This window comes from Pinus tabuliformis, chromosome 4_1 (genome assembly GCF_031772625.1).
Source record: "Pinus tabuliformis cultivar Carrire ecotype Pingquan chromosome 4_1, CPIR1, whole genome shotgun sequence".
Taxonomy (NCBI): domain Eukaryota; kingdom Viridiplantae; phylum Streptophyta; class Pinopsida; order Pinales; family Pinaceae; genus Pinus; species Pinus tabuliformis.
Genome location: NC_142303.1, coordinates 897,914,067 through 897,925,966, shown reverse-complemented (window position 1 = coordinate 897,925,966; position 11,900 = coordinate 897,914,067).

Below are 11,900 nucleotides of genomic sequence, written 5' to 3'. Positions count from 1 at the left end.
CAATATCGGGTGCCACGTAAGCTTCAGGTGCATGAAAAAGTTTGGCTACATTTGTAGAAGGAGTGCCTCTTTGGGCCACATCGAAAGCTTTGTCCACTATAATATGAGCCTTACATCCTCACTAAGGTTTTAAGGGATAATTATTTAGAGCTCAACATCCCATTTTTCCTTGGCCTGCACCTAGTATTCAATGTGGTCTGGTTACGGGCATACATTCCCCTATTATTAGACACATCTAACATTGTTGAGCAATTGACACTAATAGAGCTCAACTCGAGTTGTATCAAACACACCATAAATCATAATATCATGGGAACATAGATCAGTAACACTCGCCAGTAGAGGATCCATCTATATCGAGATTTCAAGGCATGCCAACGCTTTCACCAAGGCAAGTTGCTCACAAGGGATGATGTTCAACAGAAATTCCCTCACCTCATGGAGGCTCTGCACGCAATGGTGACTATAGTTTGGCAAGGGGAGAGGAATGATATAGGTGGATATTGGTGGCCACCCGCTTATTCCACCTAGAACTCTAGTCTCTTTCATTAGTTTCCTTGATTGTAGGAACATTTACTACTTTTAGCATTTTTTGAGGTCCTGAACTTCTGAAGCTATTTTCACCCCTAAACAATATTTTTTGAGGTTTACTGCACTATAAATCTTGTCGTACTCAAATATATATTTCTAAAGACGTATTGTACACACTGAATAAAGATCATATGACCAAGTTATGATCCTCGGAAGTTGGCTCACCAACTAACATCAACAGGGCCCACAAAGTATTGGTGTTCCATCTCCAAGTGTTAGGTTTTTGGATGTTTAGGGTTTCCCTTTGTTGTTTAATAATAAAAATGCCATTTAGCCTCATTGTAACATAGTTTGGAGGTATGTAGCCTCCACATCTCTTCTCATAGGTAAAGTACCATCACCCGAGCTAGTTTATTTTGATTATGTATGTAATCATATTTCAATTCATTGATGTTAATGGAATGAAGTTTTATTTCTCTTGCATCTCGTTGTTTATGTTTATATCTATGTTCTGTTGTGTTCCTACATAAATCCAGATCAATGTTGCTTTCTACTACTAAGATAATTTTCAAATTGTAAAGAGACTTCATGATATCATATTCATATACTACTGCTAGAAATGTCTTTTGAGTGAAATCTTGGGCTATGGTTGAGATGATAAAGATTGTCACACATGTTTATTTCATATAGAGTTGATTCTTTTCTCCTTATCCCTTCATGCCATGTACATGGTTTGATTGCCCATCATTAGAATGTTGGTTGAAATTTGAGATAAAGAAGATGATGATAGTACCATATATACGATATTGGTATTGTTGCTACAACCTTAGATTGGACATTGGTGGCTTGCTTGGAGGAGTTCATGATGTTTGTCATGCTATGTTATGATTGTTGAGATCCACTTAAAGTTTTTGTCATCATGTTGTTATTATTGCTATTATGGAGAGAGTGTGTTACCACATCATGTGCATATTCTTGCATATATTATTGTTGCTACTCATAAATGCCATATACTTCTTAATATATTCTTTTTGGCTGCTCATCTTGCCTACTTTGAGCTCTAAATGGTTCTTGGACATTTACTTTGTGGATATTTCTTCGTGATTAAGGATGATTTCTTGCATGGAGAAGTTATTCCTTAGAGTTTGATATCTAAGGTTGATTGGTTTAATATGTTGTTGTTTGAGGTTTTATCTCTATTATGTGTTGCCCTGGTTCAATTTTTTCTAAGGTTTTACATGGTTATTTTTTTATACTGAAGTGAAAAGCATGGTTACTTGTTGATTCCCTATATTACTCTTCATCCATGTATATTTTGAGTAGAGGTCAGATGGTTTGGTGCTTGGCCTTATGTTATAAATTTCTTGCTACTTAATCAGAGAGTCTTATTGATCAGTTTTCCTAAAGTTCAATGTTGACATTTTTTACTCAAAATAGTTTACATTTTTCCATTGATTTCAAAGTGGAATTCCAAATAGTGGACGACTTAGTGTCTCTAAGGGGTTGCCATCAATGCCAAAAGGGGGAATTGTTGGAATTATGGATTTATGGCTTTAGTTGGCTTGTTGGAATTGATATCAATCTAGTTTATCTCATGATCCTATTGTTGGGATGGTGGTTGGTATAGCTTCAAAGAGTATATAGGTTGATGAGAATTTTAGGTTTCTGACATGTTTTCGATGCCTTATTAAGGCTTGAAAAATTCCTACAAATGACGAAGGAGGAATGCCAAGGAAAAGATTCAAGTGTAAGTACAATATTTATGGTTTTCCGTAAGTTTGGCCACAATTGCTGGGAAGAGACTGAGTCAGAGGTATTATAGAATCTAAGTTCTTTGCAGACCAACGTAAATATAGTAACTATAGTCTTTGGGAGCTAGTAGTTATCCTAGCAATTATTCTTGTGCATGAAAAGCTTTGAAATCCTTGCGCACAATCGACATGATTTTCCCATGGTAATTCCCAAAAGGTTTGATTTGACTTAGTAAGTGTTGGTTGAGGGAAACTTGGTCTCCTATTGAGTGTGAATGAGTTTAATGCAAGAGTAGTGATGATCGTGGTTATACTTCATCAAATTTGAGCACCATCGAACTAGTCCAAAATAGCAACTCACCCTATTGGTTTGAATTTTTCAATTTGGTTTTGTGTAGAGTTTTGGTTGAGGATATAAAAGGTCTTCAAAAGGGAAGAATGTATCATGCATATTGAAGAGAAAAAATACTTTCTAAATGAGTGAAAATTGCAAATTAATAAAGAGTGTGTCATAGATTGATGACTAAATCACTTTGTAGAGTCTAGTATGTTGCATACACCACATGATTTGAAGAAAGAATGCATCTATTGTTGTTCAAGAAAAGGCTATGGAAGAGTATTGATCATGGATATATGATGACATTTTGTGATTGCAAAGATTCCAAGTTGAGTTTGTTATTATGGAGGTTGGTGTATTATTCATTGCAGTGAAGATTATCGATTTCATGCATGTTTATATGGTAGTAGAATTGATCAATACTTAGATATATTCTTGAACATTAAGTTGAGTTTAATGTATGTTGTGAGGGCTTTAAGATAGTGCTTGATGTTGTGTCTTTGTTGCTAGATTGTTTACTTATGAGAGCTTGGGTTTTGTTGTATGGTTGAGAGCATGAGAGGGTTATGTATCAATGGGTTTGAGAGTTGACTTTGTGTATTTCTATTGAGATTCTTAGGCTTTACCTTTGAGGAGGGAGTGTTTGAGTTGTTATAATATGTCTTTTTGTTGATGTATTGTGTGGTTTTAGAGTTGTGTTCGAGTTAGTGATTTATATTCATGTTGAACAGTACATATTGGGCCCAATTTAAAGAATTTTGAAATGTGGTCCACATAGTGGTTAAGGAGATTGTGGCTTCCAACAAGTGGATTTCCAAGATAGGAGCAGCAATTCCATGCTAGTGGTGGCTTTCAATAAGTTATATGGGAGTAGAGGCTTCCTTTTAATGGTGGCTAGAAAATATTTGTGTGTTAGGCATCCCATAGGTTGTGGCTTGCAAATTTCATGGGAGTAGTCGCTTATAGCTGGTGGTGGCCAAAAAACTATATTTGGGATTGAGTATTCTTACTAGTAATGGGGATCCAATCTATGTAATGAATTTGCTTCATAGATAACCAAATATTTAGAGTAGCGCAATGATAGAAATGGTGGCTTTTCTCATCGAATGGTTTCCACCGAATATATGTGTGTCTCCTTGTGCGTGACTTTCATGATATTTGTTATGGTGTTTTATTTGTTGGTTTTAAGCTAGCATTGTTCAAATCTATTATTATTATGTTGAGTTACTAACCATTTTATGCTTTGATGAAAAGATTTAAAAAGTTAATAAAATCCCTCACTACTAATTCAACCGGCTCTCTCAATAGTGATAAGTTTCCAACCATAACAAAAAAACAACAATTAGACTATGTATTACGTGAATAATAGAAATGAAATAAGAATAAACCTTCTTTAAATACAATCCAACAAAAAATTTGGTATTCATATAAAGTATTCAGAAATGTTAACACAAAATAGGCAAAGATAAGCCCACTCATTACAGAAAATAAATATGAATACAATATCCCACACATGAATTGTTTATAAACCAAATAAGTGACATAATTCCTTTGAAGATTGAAACTCCTCTTAGGAAATAAAGAGAGCAAAGTTGTTAATGTTTGACACAAAGATCTAACATGGATGTAACATGGATGTAACTTCATTTGTCGAGGAAATAAGGAAATTAATCTCTCATAGAAGATTATGGTAAGAAGCCATAAATAATGTGGAGCTGACATGTGAGAATAAAATTTTAATTAATTCTCGAGTAATAAACGAAATCCAAGAAAAGAAACGAAGTAACATGTATGAGACCCCATTAATTTTTATACCTAGGACAGGGTAAAATAAAAAGCCCAATAAAAAAAAGGGTCATGAATATTATATTAAATGTTATCACTTTTCTACACTCTCAGTAAGTGTTCATAGAATGGGTGAGGTTATTAGTTCATAAATAAAACAAATCTTTTGAAGAATAAACCAAATATAGATTAGAGAAATGCATTCAAGTCATATGAACACACACCCATGGATAATTCCTATGCAAGAGTATGGAAATGTTATTCCAAGGTTGTAACCTTAAAAAAATATGCCAAGAGATGGCCAAACCATAAGATATAAACAAGAAAATAATTTCGGAATGGTATGATTTACCCTAGTAAGATGAAGCAATTTAAAATGAAATTCATATCACGCAGGATGCCTACACAGTAAAAGGGGAATGGGTTAAGCTAAATCCCTGTCACAATGTAGAACCATTATAGAATTTATAAGAAAACCAATGGTAAGGAAAGATTACCTAAATAAGGTTGAGTGGTCATAAATGTACATTGTCATGAGGTTGGAAGGAGTTCTTAGAATTCCTATTAGAATTTCTCCTTAGCCACCTGCACCATAGGAAAAACATATTATTTTAAAAATTTAACATCAAAAGAATAATAACATTGAAATGAAAATAGTAGAGTGTAGATTTAACATTATCACTTACCAAATGCTACGATGGAGTTCAAATGTGCCTCAATTAATTTTGGACAGGCCGATGCATGGGAGGAATACAAATTACAGTTTTTGCGACGAGTAGAAAGATAGAAAAGCCAAACCCTGGTAATAAAGCAGATCTAAGCAAAACTTTAACCGTAATAACCCAATTAATAAATCACCAAATGAGTTGGTGAATAGGTTTTGTTTTAGCCTAATGGAAAATCGTTGAACCACCACCGTTGATTTACAAATCAAAGTCATCGATTTTTTGATATGCATTTCCAATTTTAAGTCATGTGAAGGAAGGTGGGAAGCCTATTCATGGCTCAATCGAATTGAACCACATGGACAAGAAATGGACCCTACCATATAGTCGTGCAACACCTTAGGGTAGAGTAATGCATGCTATGACAGCCTCAAAACCTTAGAGAATTCAACGAAGTTTTTATTCTAAGGGTATCGAATAAATAAGAACAGGTACATGGAATGTTTAAGGAGATAAAATGGTGGAGTCCCTAATCGCTATATAGATGCGTATAGAATAATAAGCCTTACATTAACTAATAAGTCGGATAAATAAAAATATTTGTGTCAATTGATAATATGGTAAAATGGCAATCATAAGGAAGCTAATAGGGTCAAAATTTTATCAAGCGAATAAGCCTAATTTGTTTCAAAATGAGTATATTGAAGTTTTTATGTAACTCAAGATGTAAGTACTCATTTTTTGAACATGAGTATTCAGTTTATAAGGTGTTGGTAACTATATATAAATAGTTTGGGGAAAGTGTGTAAACTCAAGTTGTAGCTAAACATTGTAGAGAAATGATGAATAATGATCTTGTCAATATTATAGTCATGTTTATTTTTCGAATGGAGAACTGATTACTAAATGTATCAACATATTTCTTTGAGCGTGTTAGAGAGGTATGTTACAGAGTGGTGTCAAAAGAATAGAGCCATATGGCTCAAACGTGGAGGTGAGAATACAAAATTGTTTCAAGCTTTTACTAAAGATAGGAAATTGGTGAATGCCATTTCGGGTCTACGAGATGAAATTTGTGTAGAGGTTTCATCTTTCAACAATCTGAAAAATATGGGTAAAATACATTTGGAAGATATTTTTAAGGCTCCTCCCAAATCATGTGTCGAGGAAGTTATCCATGTTGCATAGTTTTTCCCCTGGCATAAAATGAGCAATGTAGAGTTATTATGAAAGAGGAAAGAATGCAAAAGCTAAAATAATTTCTCCAGTTTTGAAAGAGACAAAAGTCCCACATCAAACAGGTGGGGTGTGGAGTTTTTTATGGCACTTTTTGATATCATGGGTACTACTCTGTTAGAATTAATTTAAGAATCCAAGAAGGAATTTCAAGTCTATGTTAATTTTGACACCACTTTCATTACTTTTATCTCTAAAGGCAACCATCCTCTCCATTTCTCATATTTTCATCCTATTTCCCTTCGTAATGACATCTACAAGGTCATTACTCAGACAATTTATTCTATACTTAATCCTATCCTCTCTCACTTCATATCCTAGGAGTAGTTCTCATTCTTGAAGGGTAAACAAATTCATGAAGCTATTCGAGTGGTCGAGGTAGGGCTTCACAAAATGAAAATAAAAAATATAAAGGGTGATTCCATAAAGATAGATTTATGTAAGGACTATAATAGAGAAAATTGTATCTACATTTGGCTCCTCTATAATAGAGAAAATTGTATCTACCTTTTGAAGTCCTTATAAAAGGTTCTTCATCTCATTTCATCCATGCTCAAAGGGGTATTTTCTAAGTCTTGTCTCTCTTTCCACTTCTCTCTATTGGTTTTGGAAATTTTGAGTCATCTCTTCTTGGAGTTAAGATGATTTTCATGGTTTGATCATTTTTCCAAACCTAGCCATTACCCACATATTGTTTGTTGATGATATATTTATTTTTTGCAACGGTGAGGTCAGGTATATATATGTGCTAGTGGAGCACATTTTAGTTTTTCGGCATTCCACGAGTATGTATATACATTCCCAAAAATATTCCAATTCCCATGATGATATCTTTGATGAAGAGAAGCGACACATGTCTCTTTTCATCCCCTATGAACTAAATCTATTGGAGTAGCATATAAATTATTTTGTCTTCTAGATTAAACCTAACAATGCCAACAAATTAGATTTGGCTTGGCTCATTGCAAATGTGGATAAGAGATGAAAGTTGTCTTCATATATGGCTCTCTAGAGATATTCATTTGGTTCTCATTAAAACAAATTTAGAGGCTATTCTAATTTATTCGACCTCAATGACATAGATTCCTAAAGGTGTTTTGGATAATATTCGTAGTCTGTGTTCTTTCTTCTATGTTCAACGAATCCCGATAAATGGGTGTTTCCCTCGGTTAGGTGGGATTCCATTGCAAAACCCAAACCATTGGTACGTTGGGGGTTGAAGAATTTATTCTTATTCTCTAAATCATTGGCTACCAAATTTGTTTGGCACCTTATCACTTTGGAAAATATCTGGAAGACAGTAGTGTTTTGTAAATATATCTCCCTCAGCTCATTAGAATATTTGTTAAGAAGTTTGGTAAAATCATGATCCAACATCTCCATCATATGGAAGGTTGTTCTAAGCTCATTGGATAATATTTAAAATGGTATTTCATGGTAGATTAGAAGGGGTAAGATGGCACATATTGGTCTTGACCCATGTTCTGACCGTGGGGACCACCATACATTACCCCTTGCTTTAATTATAGATCTCAAAGATTGCATTATATGTAAATTGGCTCATACTGCAAATCCAAATCTTACAACTATGTGGGGGAAGGATTAGCTCCTTGCAAATGAGCTCAAATTAGAGGGGGAGTATTAGGCCTTATGGAGGGAATATACTCAAGCTCTTACTGTTGACCACATAAAATTAATTGATAAGCATGATGAACTAATTTTGAGTATCTCCTCCATTGGCACTTACACTCCAAAGCTAGGTCTCATATTTCTTATGGATAAATGTAATCTAGATCTTGGGGGACCAATACTCGAGAAACTAAAACAAGAAAAAAACACATAAAAATACATTATTAGAAAAATGAGAAATAGCTAGAGCTACATTGTGGGAAACAAATTTTTCCTTTTACAAAGAAAGACCCAAAATTTATAGCATTTTGAGTTACAATACCATGGGTAAATATCATGGGAAAATAACATGGGTAACTATCATGGGTGGATGTGACATTCCATTCAGATCATTCCTCCCTCCTTAGAAAGAAATGGTCCCCATTGCATAGAGTTCCCTCCTAAGAAGCTTGTGCTGACTCCATGAGCAAATGAAGAGGAGGGTTTTCTGTGGTTAACCCATAATCATGGGTTTGTGGATGATACATAACCATGATGAACGAAGATCTGATGATAAAGATACCATGTAATTCTTGTGAGCCAATTGTGATAGTGATAGTGTGTGGTGCAACAAATGGACTCTGATGGAAAGGTTTTCTTGCGGTTGAACCATAACTGTGATGAACACAAATCCAAGGATAGAGATACCATGTAATGCTTGTGGCTAGCTACGATGTTGATAGTGTTCGGCCTAGCAAATGGACTTTGGTGGGAAGAGTTTTTTGTGGTTTATTCATAGCCGTGATGAAATAATTTTCTCATCGATCTCCCTTGTAGAAATTTGGTGGATTATCTTTGTAAATTCTCACAGAACCCATTACAATAAATCTATCAAAAAATCCAAGTTCTTTTGTGATGATTAATCAAAACACCCTTTCTATGTAAGTCATCTCAACCATATAATCTCAAGTTAGGTCCACTCATACTTTTGATTCTCTTGAAGCTAACATGAGATTACCATATCAATATTATATTTGTACAACCTTCTTGATAAGATGAATTATAGTTTTTAAAGAAAATATTATAAGAATATATTAATCCTCCATAAAATTTTGGAACTAGATGAACAATCGTAACATGAGCTTCAATAAAGATATTACTCTACGATTGATCAAAGCATACATCGGGGTACTGAATCTTAATACGTTGAACTGTAAAACAGTAAATAAAAGAACCAATTTGAAAAGATATAAATTCCCTTCCATTAGTTATTGTACCCTCTCAAAAAAATAATACTCATGGGAAATGAGTAGATAAAGAAGTTCTATTTAGTTTTGCCAAAAACATGCTTTTGTGATGCTGGTGAAAATATATACACATGAATAACCTGAGTGGCTGTTATAGACATTTTTGTGCCTTACAGCTCTAAGCATGAAATGTCCATAAACCAAGCGATCCTAAGTCCCTAAAAGTGTTGTTCCTACCCCTAGAGGAACAAGGTCAACCAATTACAGCTTCTCCCAGAAGTTCTCCACCAGAAACTGCTCAGAATCAGTCAAATCAGGATCATTTCAGCTGCTCCACTAGCTACCTGCGTTGCATAGCACCCAAGTACACTAGCTAGGTGCGTTGCAATGCACCTAAATGCACTACTAGGGTGCGCTAGGTGGGAAATGCCAAATGGCAGTGTCATTCCGCGAGGTGGACAGACAATGGAAGCTTCTAGAATCTTCCTCAATGACACTTGCCTCAATGAGTTCGACCAAAGATGAGTAAGAGGCTCTCAGCCTCCAAGTGGAAGCAAGAACTGATAGAGAGAAGCTACAAGTCAAAACATAAGCTGACTCATCCTCTCTGCTTACATCTATATATGGATCCCTCATCCCAGAGATCCAGAGGCTGGAATTTTGTACTTTGCAGAGAATTGCTGTTGGTTTTGAGATTGAGATTAGTGCATTAGGTGATTTATGCTTTGTTGGAGGTAAAGAAGGGATTCCTTTGCTGGGAGGTAGATGCTGGATCGGGACTCACTTGGTTGTATCTCCTCCTGGATCTTCTTGTTATATCAATAAAACTATTTGAGTTTCTCTTGCATGCTTGTGTATCAATGATGTTTTGTTATATTTGCATGTTTAGCTTAAATTTGATCCTAGGCTAGTTATGAATGTAAATCTATGTATTTGTGTAGTTTTCCTCTTCTGTGATCTTGCAGGAACTTGGTGAAGCTAGGCGAGTAAGGGAGCAGGTAGCTGGAAGCTATCAAAGAGGAGAGCGATTGGATCAACGGACTAGCGCAAGACACAAGTTAGTTCATCCTACTCCTCTTTGTTTACATTTCATAAAGAAGAATACGAAAGTAGTTTTCCTTGTTTGTTGCTAAGGCACTGTCACACCTTAGAGTGGGACAGGGGCGTTCTGAGTAGATACTTTTCCCAACAACAAAATGGCGACTCCACTGGGGATCGTGTCTAGTTAGTTTATTTGTGTTTCTCTTGTTGTTTGTTTCATAAACACAGAAGCAGCAATCGAACTGCATTTGCCATTATCAAATGCAAAGTAGCTGCTACTTCAATCCACTCACTGGATTTGTTTATAATTTGAACAGCTGATCCACAAATTCTCTAAATACCCTTTGTGATAGCTCTTAGTCCTCCTTTAAATCATCCCTCTGATTGTACCTTACTGATTGCTTTTACTCGGCCAAAATCCATATATTAAGCTGCAAACCGTGACCCAGAACCCGGATAGAAGTCTCGTTTCTTCCCCAGCGCAGGCTCTGTGAAGAGGTTCTGCATTTCAACGCAGGTCCCGAGAAGGCTACCTATGCTGCAATTCAGTTTCTCTGTGCAACAGGTGCGCTGATCAGCCTTTGCCCTGTGCAGCTGAGGTTCTTTGCTTCATTTTGTCTAGTTTTATCTCTGATTTTTGCAGCCTGTTATCAGTGTGTGTACCTGTCTGAAAACTCCTTTTCTTTGCCTTAATTCCGACTCCTTTGTACAAAAATATTGTAGATGTTCTTTGTGTGTTTGTTACATCATTTAAAGTTTTTCATTGAAAAAGTAGAATAGTCATACTGTCGTCCTTAGATTTAGATCTGTCGTAAGTGTCGATTTTGATCTTAGGAGAAAGTTTGTTTGTTGTTGATAGTTGATTATACTTTTTACTTTTGCCTTTGGTTTGAATTTGTCTCTTTCTAGTGTCGAAACAAGTGTTTATTTCAAAATCATAGAGTGTCTTAATCTTCTCTACCTTTTTGATTTCGAAAAGAAGCTTGTTTGTGTTTTTCACTTGAAAGCAAATTCAGATTTGTACATCAACTTTCTTTTTAGGCATCAATATTAAGAAAGTGAAAAAAAATACATGCATATGTGCATTTGCATATTGATAGTTTGTATGGCTTGATTTAGGAAAAGTGCATTTACAGTGTGCTCTTTGCTCTTTGAGAAAATATTGTGTCTTTCTTTTCCCCTTGTAGCTAGGATTTTCATTGTTGAAAAGAGATAAAAGCTTGCTTATCATCTTTAGATTGCATTTAGGAATTACATCTACATCTCGTGGTGATCCAAAAAGGCAAACTTCTAAGAAAGATAAACTTAAAATAAATTGAATGACTCTAACAACGCATTGGAACTTAACGCACAACATAGAGGTCTAGGCTAGAGACGTGTTCCGGCGTCGTAAAGCCTGGTAACTGTTGTCCTCACTGATGGTTGGGTGATTCCTCCACTGTGAGACGATAAGTGCCAGTACGGATTGTGCTCCCACGTACCATCGAGTATATATTGGGAGACCCCTATAGGCTTAAAACCTTTTATCCATAGGAAGCCGTGTCGGCCGCCCTACTGATCACAATGCACCGAACACAGCATTCGGGAAGATTGACTGTCGTACCGTAAAACGTATTCTGCAGTTTTGTGATTGGTTTGGCACACCCTCTACCTAGACCTCCAGAGCAGTCCCTTTCGTTCCTTTTCAGACTCCTTGACG